Consider the following 22,130-nt stretch of genomic DNA (forward strand, 5'->3'; position numbering starts at 1 on the left):
ACTAATTTAAAAATTTGAAGATTAAATCAACACCTTAAATATTGTAGCAGTTTTTCCCCACACAGGCACAATATCCTTCATGTTTTCTGTACCCTTTATGGGCTGAGCTGCCACATTATCTACCAATTTTCAAACACTTTTCAAATGTGACTCTATTTAAAGTGCACTTTACTAATTGAGTCCCAGGTAGCTAGAGAACACATAACTGTTGCCTAAAATGGTTCTTGAAGTTGATGTGACGGGGTCTCCAACAGCAGCCTGGATTTTATTGCTTCATTTAAATCAGAGCTCTTCTGGAATAGCAAGAATAACACTGCACTGAATATAATTTACTTTCTAATACACCATTTTTTAAATAAGATCACCATAACTTGCTTTTAATATGTATGATTTTAATAGTTTTAATATTTTTAATATGCTGATTTAATTTTTGATAGGGAGCTATCCAGAGTTTGGTATAACATGGGCAGCTACATAAATATTTTAAATAAATAAATGAAATCTTAAGTTTATTTTGTCTCATGCTAACAGAAATCTATTCTAATACAAGTAGGATTTCAACTCTTTTCTCACGATTCTAAATTTGGACTCAGGAAAATGATGCAGTCCAAACTCTTGAAACAAACTTATCCTTTAAGTTTTGAATTATCATGACTAATAGAAGATTTTTGGCAAAAAGGGAAATGGATGTAAGCTAACAGTTACAAGCAAAGTAGAGATATCTTTATTTAGGGATGGTATGATAAGGCTACAAATGCCAGATGTTCTTCATCAGCCTTTCTTTTTGACCTATCACTGTACCAGCCAGCTTCTGTTGCCTCCCTAATTAAAAGAGTATTAACAGGAAGACACAATAATTATGTAAGCAATTCCTGCTGCTGCTGAGCATGGCTTTCCAGCAGGTGCCAAATTTTCCAAAATGGTTTACCAATATATCTGCCATGGCCAAATCTCCAATGATTCAAGGTAGCAAAGCATATCACCCCAGTAGTCAGGTTTAATGTCTTACTAAGTGTGACATCACAGAAATAGGATAATAATTTCAAGGTGCATGTGCTGTTCTTTCATTATCTCTGGTTTAGTCTTCCAAGCTTTCATACTTATGTTGGAACTCAGCCTCAGAGAACTGATAGCATGAGGAAACAACAGCAAATGACTTAACAGACGGCCATCAACATCCACAAAATCCATCTTAGGCCCGTACTCTTGAATATCTTCATAAATGACTTAGATAATGGAAGAGAAGAGGGACACATCAAATTTGCAGAGGACACTATGCTGACAGGAATAGCCAACACCCCAGAAAACAACCTCAGGATCCAAAAAGATCTTGACAGACTTGAACAATGGGCCTGATCCAACAACATGAAATTTCATATGGAGAAAAGCAAGGTTTTACAGCTAGGCAGGAGAAACCAAAGGTAAAGTACAGATTAGGCAAAACCTGGCTCAGAAACAGTAACTGTGAAAGGGACCTTGACGTCCTAGTGGATAATCATTTAAACATGAGCCAGAAGTTTGTGGCAGGAGCCAAAAAAGCTAACACAATCCTTGGTTGTATAAAGAGAGGCATATAATCAAAATCACATGATGTATCAGTACTGCTTATAAATCCTTAGTAAGACCACCCCTGGAATATTACATCCAGTTTTGGTCACCACATTACAAAAAACATGTTGAGACTTTGGAAAAAGTGCAAAGAAGTGTAATTAAGATGGAGACAAAAAAATATGAAGAATGTTTGCAGAAATTGGGAATGGTCAGTATAGAGAAAAGAAGGACTAGGGGTGACATGATAGCAATTTTCAAGTATTTGAGGGACTACCACAAAGAAGAGGGGGTCAAATTATTCTCCATAGCACCAGAAGGCAAGACAAGATACAATGGATGGAAACTAATCAAGGAGAGAAGCAACCTGGAATTAAGGAGAAACTTCCTAACCGTGAGAACAATTAACCAATGTAACAGCTTGTCTTCAGAAGTTGTAGCTGCTTCAATACTGGAGGATTTTAAGAAAAGACTGGACAGCCACCTGTCTGAAATGGTATAGAGTCTCCTGCTTAAGTAGGAGATTGGACTAGAAGACCTCCAAGGTCCCTTCCAGCTCTATTGATTGATCCTGATCAACAAATAAAAAGCCACACACAACCAGGCATCATATTAATACTAGATATAGGATAGCCCAAAGCACACATTCTGGTAGAGAAAAGTTCCTGAGGATGGGCTCCAGCATATGTCCGAAAGCTTGGTCCCAGTGACCAACCAGATTGGATCCAGTAGAGTTGTGCTGAAGAAAATGTGGGATGAAAAATTTCCTACTCAAGGCAAATAACTGTCTCTGCCAAGTTCAAACTTGTCCCAAAGTAATATTATCAGGCAAAGATTCATCATATTCATATGTTCTTATTTTTTAGTGTTAAAATGATGCTGCTTCTTAAATGAAATCCTTAGACACAACCATACCTGCATTACAAAATCACATAACTTTTCAAGTGAAGAAACTTAGGTGGTTTTTTTTAAAAAAAAACCCTAAATATTTGCATATTGTCCAGCAAAGGGACAGTTCCTTTTGTTGGTTCTCTATACACATAGATTTGCTAGGAGCATCAGTGCTTTAACATATCTGTTTTAAACACTGCTCTGTTTATCAAATCCAAGAATGTTTCCACCTCGCCTCAATGTGGCAGACTGCCACATAGTTGGTGATTGGCGCCCACAATTCTGAAAGTGTGAGAGAGAAATCAACAAGAGCCTAAGAAACAAGGCCAGCATTGATCTGACTGGACAAAACCACAAGTGTATGAAATATTTCTGTCTCACTCACTTATTCACTCTCTCACACACACGCACAAACACACAAATCAATAATCTCTCCTGCACACAGCTGCCCAACTCCCAGTCATCAACACAGCAGACCAGACATTCTTTGTTTATTTTTTCTGATAGATTCCCCCATAATCTGTTTCATATTACCTTTACTTACAAAAATATCGAGACAAAGCATAAAGGCCACCATAGATGCCCACAGAAGCACACAGATGCACATTGGGGAAGTAGGATACTCTCTCTCTCTCTCTCTCTCTCTCTCTCTCTCTCTCTCTCTCTCTCTCTCTCTCTCTCTCTCTCTCTCTCTCTCTGTGTGTGTGTGTGTGTGTGTGTGTGTGTGTGCAAGAATCATATATCGTGATGTGTGCTTTGGTAGTCTCCAAAATAAATCTTTCTTGAAATTGCTTTGGGCAATTTGGGCAAAATTAGGGAATCATTTTGACTGCTTTATGAAAACTTCACACTGTTCAGGGCATCTGTCTTTCTCCCCCCACACACCTTAATAAGTGGGGCTCTTGATTACATTTTCCTTAAAATAAGTGGGAAACATCTGGAAGTATGTGTGGACAAAAAAAAACAGAAGACGTCTTCACAAAATTTTGAGTATAAACCCTCAATAATTAGACAGATTGGAATCTGATGAAATTAGTTAGGCTGAATAAGACTGACTCATTACTACACCATTGCCTTTATATTTACTTATCTATATTCAATGTATATTTAACATAACAGGCTGCTTTATGTGTGTGCAAACTATTTGGTGCTTAGTCATTTAAGCTGAGATATGTTTTATAGGTCTAACATACAGTATATGATCTTAGGGTTCTGTTTCAATTGCTGTATCAATAAGATAGAAGTACCTTTCAAACACAATCAGGGCACTAATAATTTAAAATATCAAGGTAAAATCATAAACTTCCTTTTGTTCTTTAAACTTCTCAATGCCTGGCTTTGGAGGATCTTGTCAGTTCTACTCAATTATAATTTTCTTCCACTCAATGTAGCCATTCTTCTTTATGTATTTGTCTTGCAGTTCAATCTTCGTTCCCTCTCTCTTTATAACCAGACCTCCTCAACATACTTCTTTTGTCCTGGTCATTCATACTCATACCTATTTCATTCCTTAGGTTAAAACTTGTTTTCTACTTCTTAACTATCCCTCTCTCAATATTATGTTTCTACTGCTATAGCAATTTTCACTTCCATATAACTAGGGCAGGAATATCCATTTTCCATATTTTGACAATTGTTTATTTATTTATTATTTATTTATTAAATTTAAATGCCACTCATGTCACAATCAGACAAGTCTTGGCAGCTTACAAAAGATAAAAGGCTCAAATATTTTCTCTGTTTGCAGTCACTTTGTTTCCTTTCCCTCCCCCCCCCCTTTTAGGCCCAGTCTTGACACTACCAAATAATTTTCTACCCTACATTTTTTCAGTCTTTCATCAGAAGCAAAAAAAATATCAGTCATAGTTTTAGATACATATTCATTCATTTGTTATGTCTGTGAAAGTATGAATAAACTTATGTCTATATCACATATTCATAACAAGTCACAACGGACTTGACCCCAGTCACATTTCTAATTCTTTCTTGGGTTTTTGAATAGTCTAATACTTTTTATGTAGTTTTTTATCTCATTCTACCCATCTATCCATTATTTGTTTATCAATTTACTTTTAAAATAGTAACAGATAAAGACCAAAACTCAGAGATAATTACAATGTAAATGAGTACATTCTCAAAGAAAGAAAAGCATAAAATGTGCTTTAAAAAGTAAAAATGCAACAACAGTAAAAATATAAAAAGACAAAGTATAATATATCACTAATATACAGCTACACTTTTATGTATATTTATGTAATGTAAATATTATTCAACTGCATATATATATATATATATTTGTTTTCTGAGGATTGCTAACAAAGAATTAAAGGGAGACTGATATGGCCATTTCAAACTCATTTGTTCTCATCAGTCAGACATACCCTTCTGAGATTCGAACCTGGGCCGACTGCATCTTAAGCAGTTGTTTTAACCCCTAGGCCACAGGCGCTCTCTTTCTCTCTGTTAGCTGAGAAGCAAGGAAGATATGTGTTAAATGTTTGTTAAGCATTCAGAATACACTTGCTTAGTCCCAGACACAGGACAAATCTTATTTCCTGTTTCAGCCTAGCCCAAGGCCATCCACAAGCAGTAGCCACAGCAGTGGCAGCTCATATTTGTGGTTTGTTTTTGTTTTTTGGTTTGCTAACAAAGAATAAAGGGAGACCGATATGATCATTTCAAACTCATTTGTTCTCATCAGTCAGCCATACCCTTCTGAGATTCGAACCTGGGTTGCCATTTCCTTCTCCAGTGGATCACATTTTGTCAGAACTCTCTGCTATGACCTGTTTGTCTTGGGTGGCCCTGCACAGCATAGCTGATAGCTTCATTGAATTACGCAAGCCCCTTCGCCACAACAAGGCAGTAATCCTTGTGTAAATTTTTTGGCTTGCTAACAAAGAATAAAGGGAGACTGATGATCATTTCAAACTTATTTGTTCTCATCAGCCAGCCATACCCATACCCATACCCATACCCATACCCATACCCATACCCATACCCATATATATATATATATATATATATATATATATATATATATATATATATATATATATATATATATATATATATATATATATATATATATATATATATACACATTACACTTATATGACTATCTTTCTTTTTAACTTACTGTATTTTGCACAAATAAGTAGCGCTTTTCATTATTTTTGTACATACAAATTTTATGTCTATAAGAAATCCACTATATGGCTGGAAAAATGGGATAGAGAGTAAGAACTTAACTTGTATTACTAAGCAGAACAAATCAACCCAGACAACATGTTGTTCATTACGTACTAATGAATTGTAATAATAGAAAATTAATAAAATGAATTTAATTTAATTGTTTTAATTGTTTTTAATTTTTTGTATTCATGGTTTTAACTGCACTGTAAACAGCCCTGAGTCCTACGGGAATAGGGCGGTATACAAATCCAATAAAATAAATAAATAAATAAATAAAATACTACAAAAAAGAAGAAAAAGAAATTGATGGCAAGTATAATCAAGTCTTCATTCCATTAATTCTAGTAAAGTGTCCATACATTTATCTTTTGAATGCTGCAATATTAGTCTTTTGGCCTTAGTAAGGATATGTAAAATCCACTTATGTTGTCCAGCTGCCAGATACCATGTAATTGGTATGTAATTCAAGAGAATATTATCCTCTGAAATTTTAGCTTTTGTTACACAATCATATTTATATAGTCCATTAATTTCTCCCAAAACATAAGTATAGAATATTATAAAAACTTGTGTCTTAAAGAAGCATTATGCTTATTATAGCTCCAACAGAAAGCTGTCTTAGTTCTCTTGTATAAAAATGTGGTGGAGTCCAATATATTCTAAATATTATTTTTATTCCATCAATCCATCCATTTATGTCCCTTGATCACATTCATTCAGACTTTTACAATTTCTCCCTTCTCCCATGCTAAACATAGGTGGTGTAACATTAAACTTTCACCAATGTTCTACTTTCTATATATTCACAATAAATATAAACCCAATTCATATTTACTGAAATAAATGATAGTCTTCTCACTCATTATTAAAAACTATAGTCACTTTCCTGTATGTATTCATCATCTCCACTTCAAAATTTCAGTTCATATTTATTCAGACTTTCTTTCTCTTTTTCTTTCTCTTTCTTTCTTTCTTTCTTTCTTTCTTTCTTTCTTTCTTTCTTTCTTTCTTTCTTTCTTATTTTCTTCCTTCCTTCCTTCCTTCCTTCCTTCCTTCCCCTCCCTCTCTCCTTCCCTCTCTCTCTCTCCTTCCCTCCCTCCCTCCCTCCCTCCCTCCCTCCCATTCTTTATTATTTACTCTTTTACATTTCAGTTCACAATCCTCCATATATTATGGTTGTTATCAAGTAAGTCAATAAGTTATCTTCCCCGCCCACTAAGATTTTGATCAATAGAAGTTTTCACATATTTTTTTTAGTCAAATAAAAAAGGTATAAACCACAAATAGTAAGGACATTAATATTTAATAGTGCAAGTTTGGGTAATTCGTGGGGGACCCACAGACTATCTACTTCAACCTGGAGGCAGAAACAATATACTGACACACAAGCAAGATATACTTTTGAATTTTTTCCCTAAAATTTACCCTGGTATACTCAGTTCCAGAGAAAAATCTGAAGTAGATTTAAGAAGAATATTATGCTGTGATATAATAATGAATTGAAATTACTTATACTTTTGTTCATTGCTATTTAGTTATATTATGCAATACATATTATATTTATGACATTTTATGTAAAATAGTGGAAAGTGACAATTTAGGGGAAGAAAAGAAAATGAAAGTAGAGAGAGAGAGAGAGAGAAGTGCTTCATACCAACAGGAGAGTAACAATTTTCAAATCTTAACCTAACTAAATAATAGATGATATCCTGTATAAAGAAAGGGGTTTGGTTTATACTATTACCCACTGAATTCATATAACTAGAGAGAAAGGACTATTGCAGAAGACACACTAATCTGAAAGCTGGTCAATAGACAATATGCCTCTCTTAAAAAGAACAGAAAAACCATAGGAAATTCCTGCCTCCAAGCAAATACAGTTAAGTCCAAAGCTACCAGTTCATTAAATTATAATATGTTGGTATTATCTGTGCAGGGTCTTGTTTACTTGTCTTTCAAAGACCCTTAGAGTTTATTAGCTGAAATTATTTGATTGACATAATGATTTAAATGGAAGCTTTGTTATGTTGTTCAAGCGATTTTGTTCAGGTTGAGAGCTGTGCTTCCCTTTTGAATATCAAAAAGTAGGAGCACTCAGAACAAAGTGGCAGGCCAGGGCAAAACTAATCTGATTCAATTTAAAGTTAAACATTAAATTAATGAAACACCAAACAGAATGAAAGCAGTCAAGGAGTGTAATTGTATACTTTTTCATTCTTATATCTCCTTATCTGGATTCAAGAGCACCATTGAAGAGTTAGCTTTTCTAAATGGCTATGCTATTGTAGAAGAATTGATCATGGAATTTGGTGTGTGTGTGGGGGGGGGGGAGAAGCACCTGAATTTAATCTTAACTGATCCAGCACAGTTCCTCTTATAGTTTTACAATCTAGAGAACATCTGTATTGGATTTTTAGATGGTGAAAAGCCGTCTATAGTACACTCTAGCACCATGGTGGCGAACCTATGGCACGTGTGCCACAGGTGGCACACAGAGCCCGCTCTGTGGGCATGCCCCAGTCCTGGGCCTTCAGCTGGGTTTTATAAAACCTTTTCACTTTAGGCCTCCGCCGCTGTGTGCAAAACAAAAAAAAGGTTCAATCAATCAATCAATTTCAACTTCTCTCAGGAAAAAAAAAGATCTTGCAAAGTTGGAATTGATTGATTGAACTTTTTAGTCCCACCCAGTCTGCCATTACCACCGCAGCCACGCCCACCCAACGGCCATGCCCACCCTATGGGCCACACCCACCCAGCACCCGATGATACATGAGTGGATTTTGGGTTGCAGTTTGGGCACTCAGTCTCTTAAAGATTTGCCATCACTGCTCTAGCATATAGCTAAGTTGACAGCACCTGTTGCCCTTTTATACCAAGAGGAGTAAGATGAAAGTAACTTCTCCGACAGTCTGTGCAATTCACATTTTCAAAAGTATAAAGCACCAAATGATTACAGAAACATGATGACTAATTAGTTCAAATTACAGTGAACTTCATGTTTATAGCTTCAGGAAAACATTACCGGTTTATCAGCTTGCACTGCCACAACAATTAATAGATATTACTTCTCATAGTCATAGTGCTTTTTTTTTTTTAGAAAGGTGGAGGAGGCTTGCTTAAATATAACATTCCAATAATACATTGAGATGAATCACTATGGTGGCAACTTAGGAAGCCACTTTTAATTTTAATTACTAACCTCTGCAATTAATGACAAATTTACCCAAAGGTACATCTGCACTAATTATATTCCACTTCTTCAATGGCTCTGTGTTAGTAGTGGGTAGATCAGAGATACAAATGACTTTGTTCTGGCTGTCTCAAAGGTCTCAGACTATAATGTGTTGATAAGATGTAATATAATATACAAAGAAAGGGCCATTAAACAAAAGAATTGGGTATGTGGGTAGACAAGTGTAGGCAGGAGTTAACATAATAGAGAGGATGCTCCCTGTAGGCAGAAGTTATCAGAATAGAGACAATATTCTCTGTATCTACCATTATTCAAGGTGATGGTTTTTCAGTTGCATTAGGAACCTGTGTCTATGTAAGTATATAATTACATGACACACATAAATGCATACAGCAAATATATTGGTAGTCCACATTGACTCACAATGCTTCTTCATTCTCTTCTTGGACATCACACAGGCTGCAGAAAGGCAGCACTTTCCTTAGGTTTCTGGACCAAGTCAGATTATTTTGGTCCTTTATAAATAAGAAGCTCTCCAGAGTCTGACAGATATGAAGATATCAGTAATTGATCAAGATTTTTTTCTTATTCAAAGTATGCATACATTCTATTGTTGAACTGTTGCCTTCCATATATAGATGTCTTATTACCCATATTATCCTGTCAGTTTGCTAAAGAAGAAACAGGAAAAAAAGTATCAGGGTACAGAGCTTAGAAAACTTCCAGTTCAGCAGATAACCCAAGAATTCCAGGATCTGCCAGAAGCTACTTTGATATTTTTACCACTATACCATACAATTCTGCATTCATCATACTCACATCTTAAAAACAACCAAAACTGGCCCTTTATTTCCTTTGTTGGGAACATTGCTTTAGAAATTCAACTTGAGTCAATAATCAAAGCAACATTTTCCCTCAAAAGTCATGGTGAGTAATAAGTTTAGAAATTTTAAACAATGATCAAAATGACAATCTGCAAATTAAAACAAACAAATAAATATAATAAAAGACTACTTAACAATCTAGTGACCTTAATAGCACCCAAAATCTGTTTCCTAGCCACACTGCTAGTGTGGGTAGGCATATAATAAACACAGCAAGATGGTTTGCAGCAAAATTATTCAAGATGAAATCATCTAAGCATCATTTACTAGTCATTTTATAAAACAATACAGTTCTAAGACATTCCACATGACAAACTCAAATAAAAGGCAAACAACTATTTTAATGTCTAGTCCTGACAACTCTTGACTATTATCTTGAAAGCATGCTAACAATAGGCTTATATTTGTTTCTAACATATCATTGTACACATCATTTCAAAGAGCTAACAGTTTTACAATTCAGCCTATGATAACATCTGTGCAGCTTACAAACAGCAATAAAACTCATGTTGTTTCCCAAAACAAAATCCTACACTGATCAATAATTTTATTGAGCTCTAGCCTCACTCTTCTGCATGTGGATATTAGTTTAGGTAAGGACCCAATACATTAAAAAAAGATATTCAATTGTTGGAGGGAATATACAGAGTTAAGATTCAGATAACAGCATATAATTACTAAAAACAAATGGTAGTAGAGGTACATTTTGCAAAAATGATATGATTTTATTTGCAGGTGAGTACTTTTCAAAGCATCCTAAAGATGCAAATATCAAAGCAATGGTGGTAGAGGAGGAATCTTCACATTCCTGAAAACTACAAAGAAAAATTAATAAATTTAGTTTATATGCTGGAAGAAAAATTGAGATGGAGATAGATGATAGATTTTATCAAAGCTTTAGAAAGGAGAATTCAAACTTAAAATAAAAAATGAATTTCCTGATGATGAGAACTAGTAAATAGCGGAATAGCCTGTCCCTTGGACCTGTATGAGCTTCAGCACTGGAGATTTTCAAACAAAGGTTGAACATTCATTTATCTGGGGTAGCATGAATATCTGGGAAGAGAAGACCTCCAAGATCCATTCCAATGCTACATTTCTGTGATTCTAAGTCTCTGCTCCCTGAACTTTCAAATTATGGGCTAAAAATGTTAGCCCTGTCTACTCTGGATAGGTTCTGGAAGCGATTTTGCAGTGCAAAATTACCAGAAGCACTCCAAAGTCTTGGGCAACAGTTGCCCAATTCTATCTGAAAATGTGTGAGACTGAATCTTGAAGGATTTTGCATATGCTCTTTTGCTACAATTTGCCACATTCTCATTCCTAACCACAACAAAGAAAGATTAAGCCTGCTTGCCACTTTCCATGTTCTGCATTCTCCTTTACAATTGCTATTTACTTTTTTTTTGTTATAAGTCATGCACCCTAATTGCATAGACATAAGCTTCCTCTCTAATTTTGGCCCTCTTAAAAGCTCTGACTCTGGTTCTGAAAAGTGCTCAAGCAATTTAAAGGAGTGCATAAGTGACCTTGTGTATGAATCATTATAATCTTGTCTACAAATGTATTTGTTCAGGCAGTTGATTCTCTTTTTCCTTCACCCTGTTATTTTTCCCCCTTCAGCTGTTAATGCCAAGCCCCCGTAAGTGTCCTATTAGAAAGTTATTTTAAAATATACAATTGAGAAGCTATAGGAAAGAAGGGTAAAAATGTGCTGCTTGACCTCCCTCCCCCTCCCCTTCCCAAAACAAAAGCAAAATACTTTCAGAGAAATTAGTTTAACCAGAAGAGCAGCAAAATCCTTGGCTTCTTCATAGCCCTCCCTCTATATCCTTGCTTTCCAGTGGTGTAAGGTTTTGTTTGTGTTTTTTTTCCCTAAAGGCTGAGAAAATAAAAGAGAATTGCTGATGCAGAAAGTACAAACAAAAATCAAAGCGTTAGCCAGTACAAGAGTAGAATGTACTCTTTTTTTTCCTATTTTTTAAGCAGTAGCCTGCGGCCACTTTCAAAAAGGAGCACATATCATTACACAACATGTAATTACTTTGCTTGCCAGTTAAATGCAGGCCAGGCAGTAGGCCCAATTTGTCTGAATGAAAAAGTTACTAGGAAACGTTCTCCTTACCAGTCTGCTTGCAGAAAAAAATATATTAGTAGATAACAATCACTCCCTAAAAATATTGTTTTAGAAAAAAAAATGTTTGCCTTTTCCTGATTAACATCAGCAGAAAGAATCCAATGGTATCAATAAAAGAATAAAAATGATGGGCTTTACTTTCTGCAAATAAAAAGATCCAGTAACTTTGCAACTGATAAACTGAAGTTGGAAATCAACCCTGTGCATAATTGTTTATAAGCAGAGAAAGCAGGAGATCCGAATTGGATCTCTGTGTATTTCTCTCTCTCTCTCTCTCTCTCTCTCTCTCTCTCTCTCTCTCTCTCTCTCTCTCTCTCTCTCTCTCTCTCTCTCTCTCTCTCTCTCTCTCTCTCTTCATCATCATCATCATCATCATGTATAATTTATCTATCATCATATAGCTAGCTAGCTAGCTAAGTAGTTATGTCAATTGAAAACTTCAGGGACTCCAATAACAGGCAAGAAATTCAGTTATTTGCCCTCTCCCCCAATATTTTCATGTAGCCATGTTTAAAGACTTGCACTCTATATCAGGATTCACTAAATGAGAAAAGGATTCCAGTCATGGCATTAAAACCTCATACCAGTATATTTTGTTCTTCTGGATTCATTAGCACAAATTACTGAGAAGAAAATAAGAAAGTGTTGAAATAAGGAATGAATCTGTTCTTGTTCTCCTTTGAAGTTAACAGGTCCTGTATTTTTATATGTAAAGCATACAATTATAGTTAGAAGAGAAATAGAAATTCATTAAATGAAGATATAAATATATGTTTAGAAAAGGAGAGAAAGCTGAATCCTCCAGGGCATTACCAGAAGGCAATAAAGAATTAGCTAATTAATAATTAGCTTTACTGAACTATAGTTACATCAGAGAATGACATCTAATGTGGAATTAAGAGTATGTGATCTCTGTTGGTTCAAGGTTTAATGTCATATGACAAAAATGGGCATAACAAGGTTAAATAACTCTTTGGGAAAGGAATTTCAAGAGTATCAAAGTACTCATAACTTGTTGCCCATTTTGTGCTTCAAAGCCCCAAAATAAAAGATTAGTCATGTTATTAATCACCAACTCAGGGGCTCAGGAAAATATGAGAAGAACACTGGTGGATGCCTGGTTTCCACCATTTGCACCTTTGAACTAGAGGATCACATTCTCCTTTAGTAAAGTGAGTTTCGGTGTAAAGATTGTGACACTCAAAATGCTTATAAAAATGCACTCCTAGTTACTGATTTAACTAGAAATCATCATTTCATCAGATTTACAATTGTCTCAGTTATCACACTGACTTGGATCAAGAATCAAACAGTCTAAATTACCAGATAGTTAATGAAGGGAGAATCAATGATTGTGCTGCTATACTGATTGACCTGGATTTTTCACTGGTCTAGTCTAGATTGCATGGTCTGAGAATTGAAAAAAAAATATGGTTCCATGCTTATCTGTAAGGATTATTTCCAGAAAGTTAGAGTACCAAATTTCTACTTGAACAAAGGATACATGTGTTGTGGAATCCAAAATGATTTAATTGTTTCCCTTTACTGTTCAATTCCTATCTGAAAGTTTTACAATCTAGAGAACATCTGTATGGAAACACTCATCCAAAGATTTAAAGTATAATAAGCAAGTGGAAAGATTAGAAGAATGTAGGGTAATTTTGGATTTTAGTGATTGCTATTGACTCTTTTTCTAATATAAGAAAACATTTTCCCATACCAGAAAATAGTATAGAAAAATAAATTTAGGTTATTGTGGATTTACATCGTAGAAGAAACCAATTAGGCAGAAATCAACTGCATCCATGCCAGCTAAATGCAAGGACAACTGTTGCACTGTATTTCTTTCTGAGACTAAGAAAGCCTTCTGTAATCTCCAAGCCTTTTGTTAGAGGAATATTGTTAGAAAATTAAATTTATATCAAGACCCCAATAATACTATATTTCTTCAAACTAAGTTTTTCAGTCAGGGTTTTTTTTAATGGCAGCTTGATTTGGAATTCTGATTTAATTGTTTCACTGAAAATGATGGGGAGCAAAAAGGATTCTGGAAGACAGCTAAATATTTCTTGCCTACATAATTTAGGGGCATCTCATTTGCTGTTAGCTCTTTTCAGCCATGTGTAAAATAATTCTAAACTTGTTACACATTTAGTGAATAACATCTGGATACGTGGATAAACACTCACAAGTGTCTTGTGTGATTTATGGTTCCATTTTTCTGCTTATGCCCAGGGCCAATTTTCTTTCCTATTGTATCTCCCCATGTCAAACCATTCCACTCCTCATTTGTTCAACTTTGTCATTTTAAGTATTTTAAGGTAGCTTTAGCTTTCTTCCCATCCTTATAAATCCAGCCTAAATGCTTTATGCTGGTAGCCGTACTATCTGCTTGATTAATAGATTTATTGCTGCTTGGAGAAGTTCCAAAATAGCAGAACTTCAAAATAACTATCATAAGGTGGCTCTGAGAAAATAAAGTGAAATTTCATTTCATTTCATTTTATTATATTTGTATACCACCCTTCTCCCGAAGGACTCAGCGCGGTGAACAGGGCATATATAAAAATACTGAATACAAAAATTAAAAAGAATTAAATAGTAGCCCAGCTAAAACAATCAATAATAATATAAAAATCCCCATTAAAACCCCAACACATCCCCCATCAGGCCAGGCCAGCTTGCTCAAATAGATGGGTCTTCAGACCGCGTCGGAAGGAGCGAAGGTCAGGTGCCATCCGGAGCTCGACCGGCAACTGATTCCATAAAGCCGGAGTGCCCACAGAGAAGGCCCTCCCCCTGGGGGCCACCAAATAGCAATTTAATATTTAAATATTTAAATATTACTATTCTGAAAAAGAAGCCCTATCTCTAGCTGTTCAAATGTTTCCACTGTTTTAAATATATGTAAATTTCCCAAATGCAATTCTACCAAAAGGAAGAAATAGAAGCTTCCTTGTATATTTGGGTCCGGACTACCTACGGGAGCACCTTCTGTCAATGTCAACACCCCACCGCCCTGTGCGCTCCCACAGAGAGGGCCTCCTCAGGGTGCCACCGCTCAAGGAATGTCGACTGGTGGCCCCCAGGGGGAGGGCATTCTCAGTGGGTGCGCCAGCCCTCTGGAACTGCTTACCAACTGAAATCCGGATGGCCCCCGACCTCCGCACCTTCCGGCGCGACTTGAAGACTTACCTATTCCAGCAGTCCGGCCTGGCTTGATAGCTCTAATTGGGGTCCCAGTTTGTTTGTTTATTGTTTTTCAGTACTGTTTCATTATGTTTGCCTACCTTACTCTTTACACCGCCCCGAGTCCCTCGGGAGAAGGGCGGTTTATAAAAACAAATAAATAAATAAATAAATAAATAAATAAATAAATAAATAAATAAATAAATAAATATTTGACACCTTCTATTTCACCATTGGCTTCTTATAATCACATATTTACTATGCTCTCTATAAAAGGGAATTTTATGTTCTTAGCCAGGTATCATTCCATTGGCCCTAGAGATCATACCCATTACTGTGGAAAGTTATTTTTTTTGTTCAGAAAATGGGAACTTGGCAAGTGGTCAAACTCATGTATGACCAATACCAGACTTCAGTTATTGTTATACTAAAAGTCTGAGAAGTGTCATCTCAGAATCTGCCAAATGTGGGTACAGGAAAAATGGCCATCAACACACGAAAGACTATTGATTTTATTTATACTCCAACTTTCTTATCATAAACCACTTGAGGTACGGTATATAACAATCAGAAACACAAATATAAATTATTAAAATTGTTTAAAATAATTAAAACTAATTATTGAAACATAAGGAGAGGCTGAAAAAGAAGATCATAACTCCTTTGCTAAAATAGGAAAATGGGAGTTTAGAGGTACTTTTGAAGCCTCCGTTGAGGCTAGAATTGACAATTTACAAGTTGAGATCTTCTGGAAGCCACCAAATATCTTTATAGGCAATGCATCCAGACAGCCTTGTTCTTTTAATCTGCACTTTTTTGAGTGGGCATATGTGACACCTGTATTTGTTTGGAACCCAACAGAGTTTTAGATTCATCATCTGAAACAGCTGTAAGATACTATTTATCTCAGAAATATGATCACTATTAGTCCTTAATATATTTGTGGCTTTTGGCTTTGTCTGCCCCAGTGGATTTACAGAAAGAAGAAAAAGTGAGGGCAAAACATAACTCTCCATTTTCTATGGTAAGGGTTTTGTTTGTTTGCTTGTTTGTTCATTTGTTTGAATGGCTGAAAGGGACTAACTTAAATACAAAAAATAACTTTGCTAGCAACATGAAATATGCTCTCATACATATAAAGACCATAATCTTATTTATAGGTTGACTCAGCCTTCCATCCTTCCGAGGTAGGTAAAATGAGGACCCAGATTGTTGGGGGCAATTAAGCTGACTTTGTAATAATGCCGCTTGGGGGTGTGTGTGAAAGCCCTAATAAGCAGGCATATACATAGAATGAAGGCTACTGCTAAGCTTGTAAGCCGCCCTGAGTCTTCGGAGAAGGGTGGGATATAAATGGAATAAAAATAAAAATAAAATAAAATAAAAAAAATATTGATTTTGAAAACTAGTTTATTTCAAAAATACATATTTTGAACATCAAACGATTCAGTGTTGAATGTCATCACATATTCTTGGAGGTAATCAGTGGAATATTCAATAAGTTAGTAAGTAATGAATGATGTTGCTGCATGCACAATCCAGGAGTTCTTTTTCACCAAAGATCACTGCTACCTATTGAACCCTACATAAGAATCAGTAGTGGGATTCTAATATGTGAACAACTGGTTCTCTGTGTGGATGCCACTTCCGGAAGTCCATTCTGGGCCTGGGCAACAAAAAATTAGCTACTGGTTCTGTCAAAGTGGTGCGAACTGGCTGAATCCCACCACTGATAAGAATGGTTTGGTTCCTTTTCTTTTGCATTTCTATGTTGTGGTAAAATTGGAATAATATAGGGATTAGAGTAATATAAGAAGGCATTCAAATACATCCACAACTATACTCACTCACTCACTCACTCACATACATTCACACAAAATCAGGTGACTATGTCAGTCCTTTTGATGTAGAGACCCAGACCATGCATATTTAAATTTCATAAAATTATTGCATCATGATACCAATTTGCATCCAGAATAATCCAGAAAATCCACTTTTTAAGTTTCTTGCCCAATTTTTTTTAAAAAGAAAAGAACAGAAATATACAGAACATAGCATGAATCACCCCAGTCTATGTATCTATAAAAGCTCCATCGACTGATCTGGAATTAGCCATTTGGCACACACTTTTACAATTCTTGATGTATTTGTCTGAACAGGTCTCGATCACAATGATGGCATAATTAGTTTGCAGTTCAATTTTATTTGCACCAACTGTGATGGAAAGACCTTCTAGATATTATAAATATAATAGCCACATGATTCTGGCACATATATGTATTTTGACCTTGAAGTCTAGTAAAGAGCCATTTGTGCCTCATGAATATTTGCAACAGGACAAATGATGTCTTATTACACTCCTGTCTGACTGAATGCAGTGTGAGGCCACATTGTCATCTGGTGTAAATCAAAATAGCTCATGTAAAATGAATGGAACGCTGCCAATCTAAACTAGTTTGCCCCCCACCCCTAGCTTGTGTATTTCTTTGCACTATCTAATCTCTCTCTCTTCCATTTTATATAGCACAATGACAAAGACAAGAAACAACAATGTCACATTGTCTCTTTATGTAACTCTGTCGGGAAAAAAAAGCTGATAAACAGATTTTCAAAATAAGCATGAGGGAAAGAAATGAGCGCTGATGATATTTGACATGATTTCTTTATGTGATATTTGCTTGGGCTGACTTTTCATTTAAAATGCCAGGATAAGCACTTTCAGGCACTGATTGAACTCAAAAGTTTCCCCACAGGAAATGGTATGAATGTTCCGTAAGTAGTCATTGGAAATGTTAAAACATATGCTGCTCATACCATATAAAAACATTTGGACTGTAATGGTATAAAAAGGAATTTTAAAGAAAACATATATGCACAATAGATACTTAAAAATGGTTTTCCTTCAGAATTGTGCACACTATCTATTGCAGTGCTGAAATCTGCATGGGAGCAATAGAAATGCTTAGATTAGAAATTCATAGATTTCAGACAATTACACTCCTCTCTGTTATAAGCAAACATCTCATCTAGTGTCAAAGGGCTGGGCCAGTAACTTGGTCACAGTCTGCTTGTAGTACAACAACGGATAAATTTTCAGCCTGTTATCTTTGGTTGATTGCTTCCGTAACCAGCAAAAGAGGTGTAGATGAACAGGGTCTGTCATCTGGCTGCCAAATCAGGAGCCTGTTGAAAAGCAGTCACTACAGATTGCAGGTTTTCTATTGCTGTTAAAGATGTATAAAAGATCAGGCATGGTCATATAAAGGAGTTGTTAGATAAAGCATATACCTCTTTTCAGAAAGTTGAGAAGGCAAGGCAAAAGCTGTGCTAAAAATGTCAAAATGAAACAAACAAAAACAGTAACCCCCCCCCCCAAAAGCAGATGCAATAGTAACCTCCACAAAATTCCCCTGTATTTCTATACATAGCGTGTAGAACTATTATTGTTCTGTTATATATAGAGGGAGCATATGTTCTTTATTACAAAAGAACATATTATTTATTTCAGAAACCTGTCCTTTTTGATGGTTTAACTAAATTTTATTGAATAAATTAATAATTTAATTATACATTTATTTCAGGTTACATTTTTTAGCAACTTCTTTCTTTCTTTCTTTCTTTCTTTCTTTCTTTCTTTCTTTCTTTCTTTCTTTCTTTCTAAATACATGTTTGCCCAATTAGCACATTTGGTTTAGCAAGGTCTAATTATAGGTCTGTGTAGGGCATTTGAAAAGTAAAACAGCCACATCCTTCAAAAGTCTTAAGATAGCTGCTTCAAAAATTCAAAAATGTATATGTATACAGAACTATTTCACTAGCAATCCTAGGGAATGTGTTAATTTGTAGATATATTCTCACATAACTAGGGACAGCTAGTTCCAGCTTCTCCTGAAATAGTTGTGTAGCCTTCCAGAAGACACAGCTGCTTTAACCCTTTAAGAAGGACCTTTTTGCTCAGGAAGCTTGTTTTGCAAAGTACTGATTTCTATTTCTTTGCACACTTCAAGTGCATAACTTTTTCAGGGTGAGTTGCTAATTGATGCTTCTGGATAATATAATGAAGATCAACTGATCTTTTCTTAAAAAAATATAAATCCAATTAATAGAAGAATGAGCCTCAAGGTAGAGAGTCGGCACTGAACAGATGGAAATTTGATATGAAAACTTGATTCCCAAACATAAAGCAAATCTGAATAAAAGTGTCTTTAAAAGTATAAAAATGTGAGCTGGGATTATATTTATGAAGGATCAGGTCAACCAATAGAGGCCTTTGCACTCCAATACTCAGAAGATGAAATCAAATCATATGGGAAAACATTGAGAGTTCAGAGAGCATCTTCCTTCCTTCCTTCCTTCCTTCCTTCCTTCCTTCCTTCCTTCCTTCCTTCCTTCCTTCCTTCCTTCCTTCTCACACAAGTAATTCTGTGTGGCTTGCAAAGATTAAAACATGGAGAAACCCACAACATACACCCCACTCACAAAAGAGCATATTTATAATAGCAGTGTTTCTCTATCCACCTGGCCCAAATGCCTGGTGAAACAGCCATTACCTTAATGCTTAATTAAAGACAAACAGGTCTGGGATCATCCAGATCTCTGGGGAAACACTATTCCACAATACTGGCAGTCTCTACTGTGAAAGGGCACACTCCAGGTCCAACAAGATTGCACTGTTTGATAGAAGGGACCTGAAACATGTCCTCTATACCATATCTGCTTGAACAAGCAGAAACAATAGGAGGAAGGAAGTCCTATTAGTAGCCTAGTCCATGCTATGGAGGGATTTATAGGTATTCAGAAACCTAATGGGAGCCAGTGCAGCTTGTATGGAAGTCGTGTTATATGGGTGTAATGATGAATGGCAGAAAGTGCCCATGTCACTGTATTATGTACCAGCTTGTTTTTTCTGAGTGTTCTTAAGGGAAGTCTTGGGTAGAGCATGTTATAGTAATCCACAGGTAAGGTGACCAAGGCAAGAGACACCATCATCAAGTGTGATGCGTATACATCACGGGTGTTAAACTCGCCACGTCATGTGATGTGTCACGATATATCGCGACTGTTTTTGCATTGCCAGGAATGGCAGTTTGACACCCCTGGTATAGATGATATCTTTGAAGGACATAGGGAAGCTCCATTGCCAAGGCAGCCATCAGATAAACAAGCCATATACCAAGAAAGTGGTTTATTAAAATGACCCACAGAATTCCATCCCAAATTCACATGAACAGGGAGGAAAGGAAGTACATTCAGACCTGCAAGTTTTGGTAACTATAGCTGTCCTAATAGAAGTAGTTTTATATTTACATGACTCTAGGTCTGTTTCTTAGTCTGGTATATTTCATAGGACTGACAGCAAGGTCTTCCAACCTAGGAATGGGTGCAATTAGTGCACAAGGTAAACTTGTGTAAAAGCCCCATTGGCCATGGCAGCTCCCTGCTCTTTGAGCAGGGGCCGAAAGTCCAAGTGGACCTCCACTTTATTCATCAACTCTGATTGGGGAAGTGCACCCCCATGCAGAAAGATGTAAAAGCCTGTTTCACCAGAGTTGAGCTAAACCTATTCTTCCCATCCAGAGCCCAGGCACTAGGAAAGGACTTTGACAGCATTGCTTGGTCAGCCTAGGTTAGATATATGTAGCAGGGCATCATTAAGTATTGATAACTTTGTACCTCATGGCAAAAGATGTCCTCATCCAGCAGCTTCATGTACATGTTAAATAGGAATGAAGAAAGGGACCTCAGGCTTGACCTCTCCCCCACTAATAACACCCAGAAATGGTCCTGAAAAAAGGACTATTAAAAAAAACCCCTAAACTGCCCAGAAGGATATTATCATCAATGATACAAAAAGCTGCTGAGAAACCCGGCATCCTGAGTCCAATGAATACAGTTTCAATTCTATAACCAGCCCTGAAGCCTAATTGAAAAATGTCCAGATAATTTGTTTCTCCTGGAGCTATAAGCCAACCATCTTGTCAACAAACTTCTCTAAAAAAGAAGTATGGAAGGAGTAGACAGCTGTGTCCTTCAATATGCAGAGAATCATCCTCTACTATGGAGAAGCATTTACCTCTGTAAAAATATCACTGTGTCCTGTGAAAGCCAGAGATTTTAAATCATTTCTCCTGATGTAGCATTCCACTTGACAATCTTTCAGCTTCTTCCCTTATTCAGTAATTTCTACCAATCACCAAGGCATCACTGAATAAAAAGTGTGTTACAAGTGGCTTAGATTTACTTCATTTCTGGACTTGCCTTTAGCTTTTAATGTTCTTTTCCCAGTAGGAAGTTTTTCTATAAATTGCTTTATTCACAAATTCCATCAGCATACTGTTCATGATCCTACAAAGAAATCCATTTCAGAAATTATCTCCAAAGGTATCAAAATCTCACTGGCAATACTATATATAAAGCAAGAGTTATCTGAACATTTTGATACAGCTCTACCTAATTCCTACTCCCTTAAAAGAGTACTGCTACTGAAAAATAATATTGGGAACAGCCAGATGAAATAAAATATTGTAAGAGTGAACTCAGGTGATGAGTGCTAACAGGATTGGGCAAAAACTTGCAGATTAAGAAGCTACTAGGAGATATGAACAATTTCCCCCAAGATTTGCAGGAGTACAACATATGTAATACACACTCTTACAAACCTCAATGCATTTGACTTGTTTGATCAGGTCTCAATTGCAGCGAATCTTTGCCTAAATAACATTTAAGTTCTATTTACACAAATATAAGGATATTAACAGCTTCCATGTCCTTCTTTGGCCAGTGCACTACACCAGTAGGGTATCTGATTGCTGGCAGGGCATATGTGTTGATGGCATGGATATTGTTCTTTCCATTGAGCTGGATCTTCAGGACCTATCTCATCCCTTGAGGTATTTGGATGTTGCTGTCTTCCATACCTCCTCCTGGTTCTCATCTGACTGTGTTATCTCATCTGACTAAGTTACCAAATAACTGCTTTGTATGTCTACTACATGGTCTGCTGGTAGTTCCATCCCATCAGTCTTAACTACTTTCCCTCTCTTGACTATCACCTGGCCACACTTCTCCAGTATGAATGACATATCAATGTTTG

Source organism: Vipera berus, assembly GCF_964194415.1.
Source record: "Vipera berus genome assembly, chromosome: 1".
In the NCBI taxonomy this organism is placed as follows: domain Eukaryota; kingdom Metazoa; phylum Chordata; class Lepidosauria; order Squamata; family Viperidae; genus Vipera; species Vipera berus.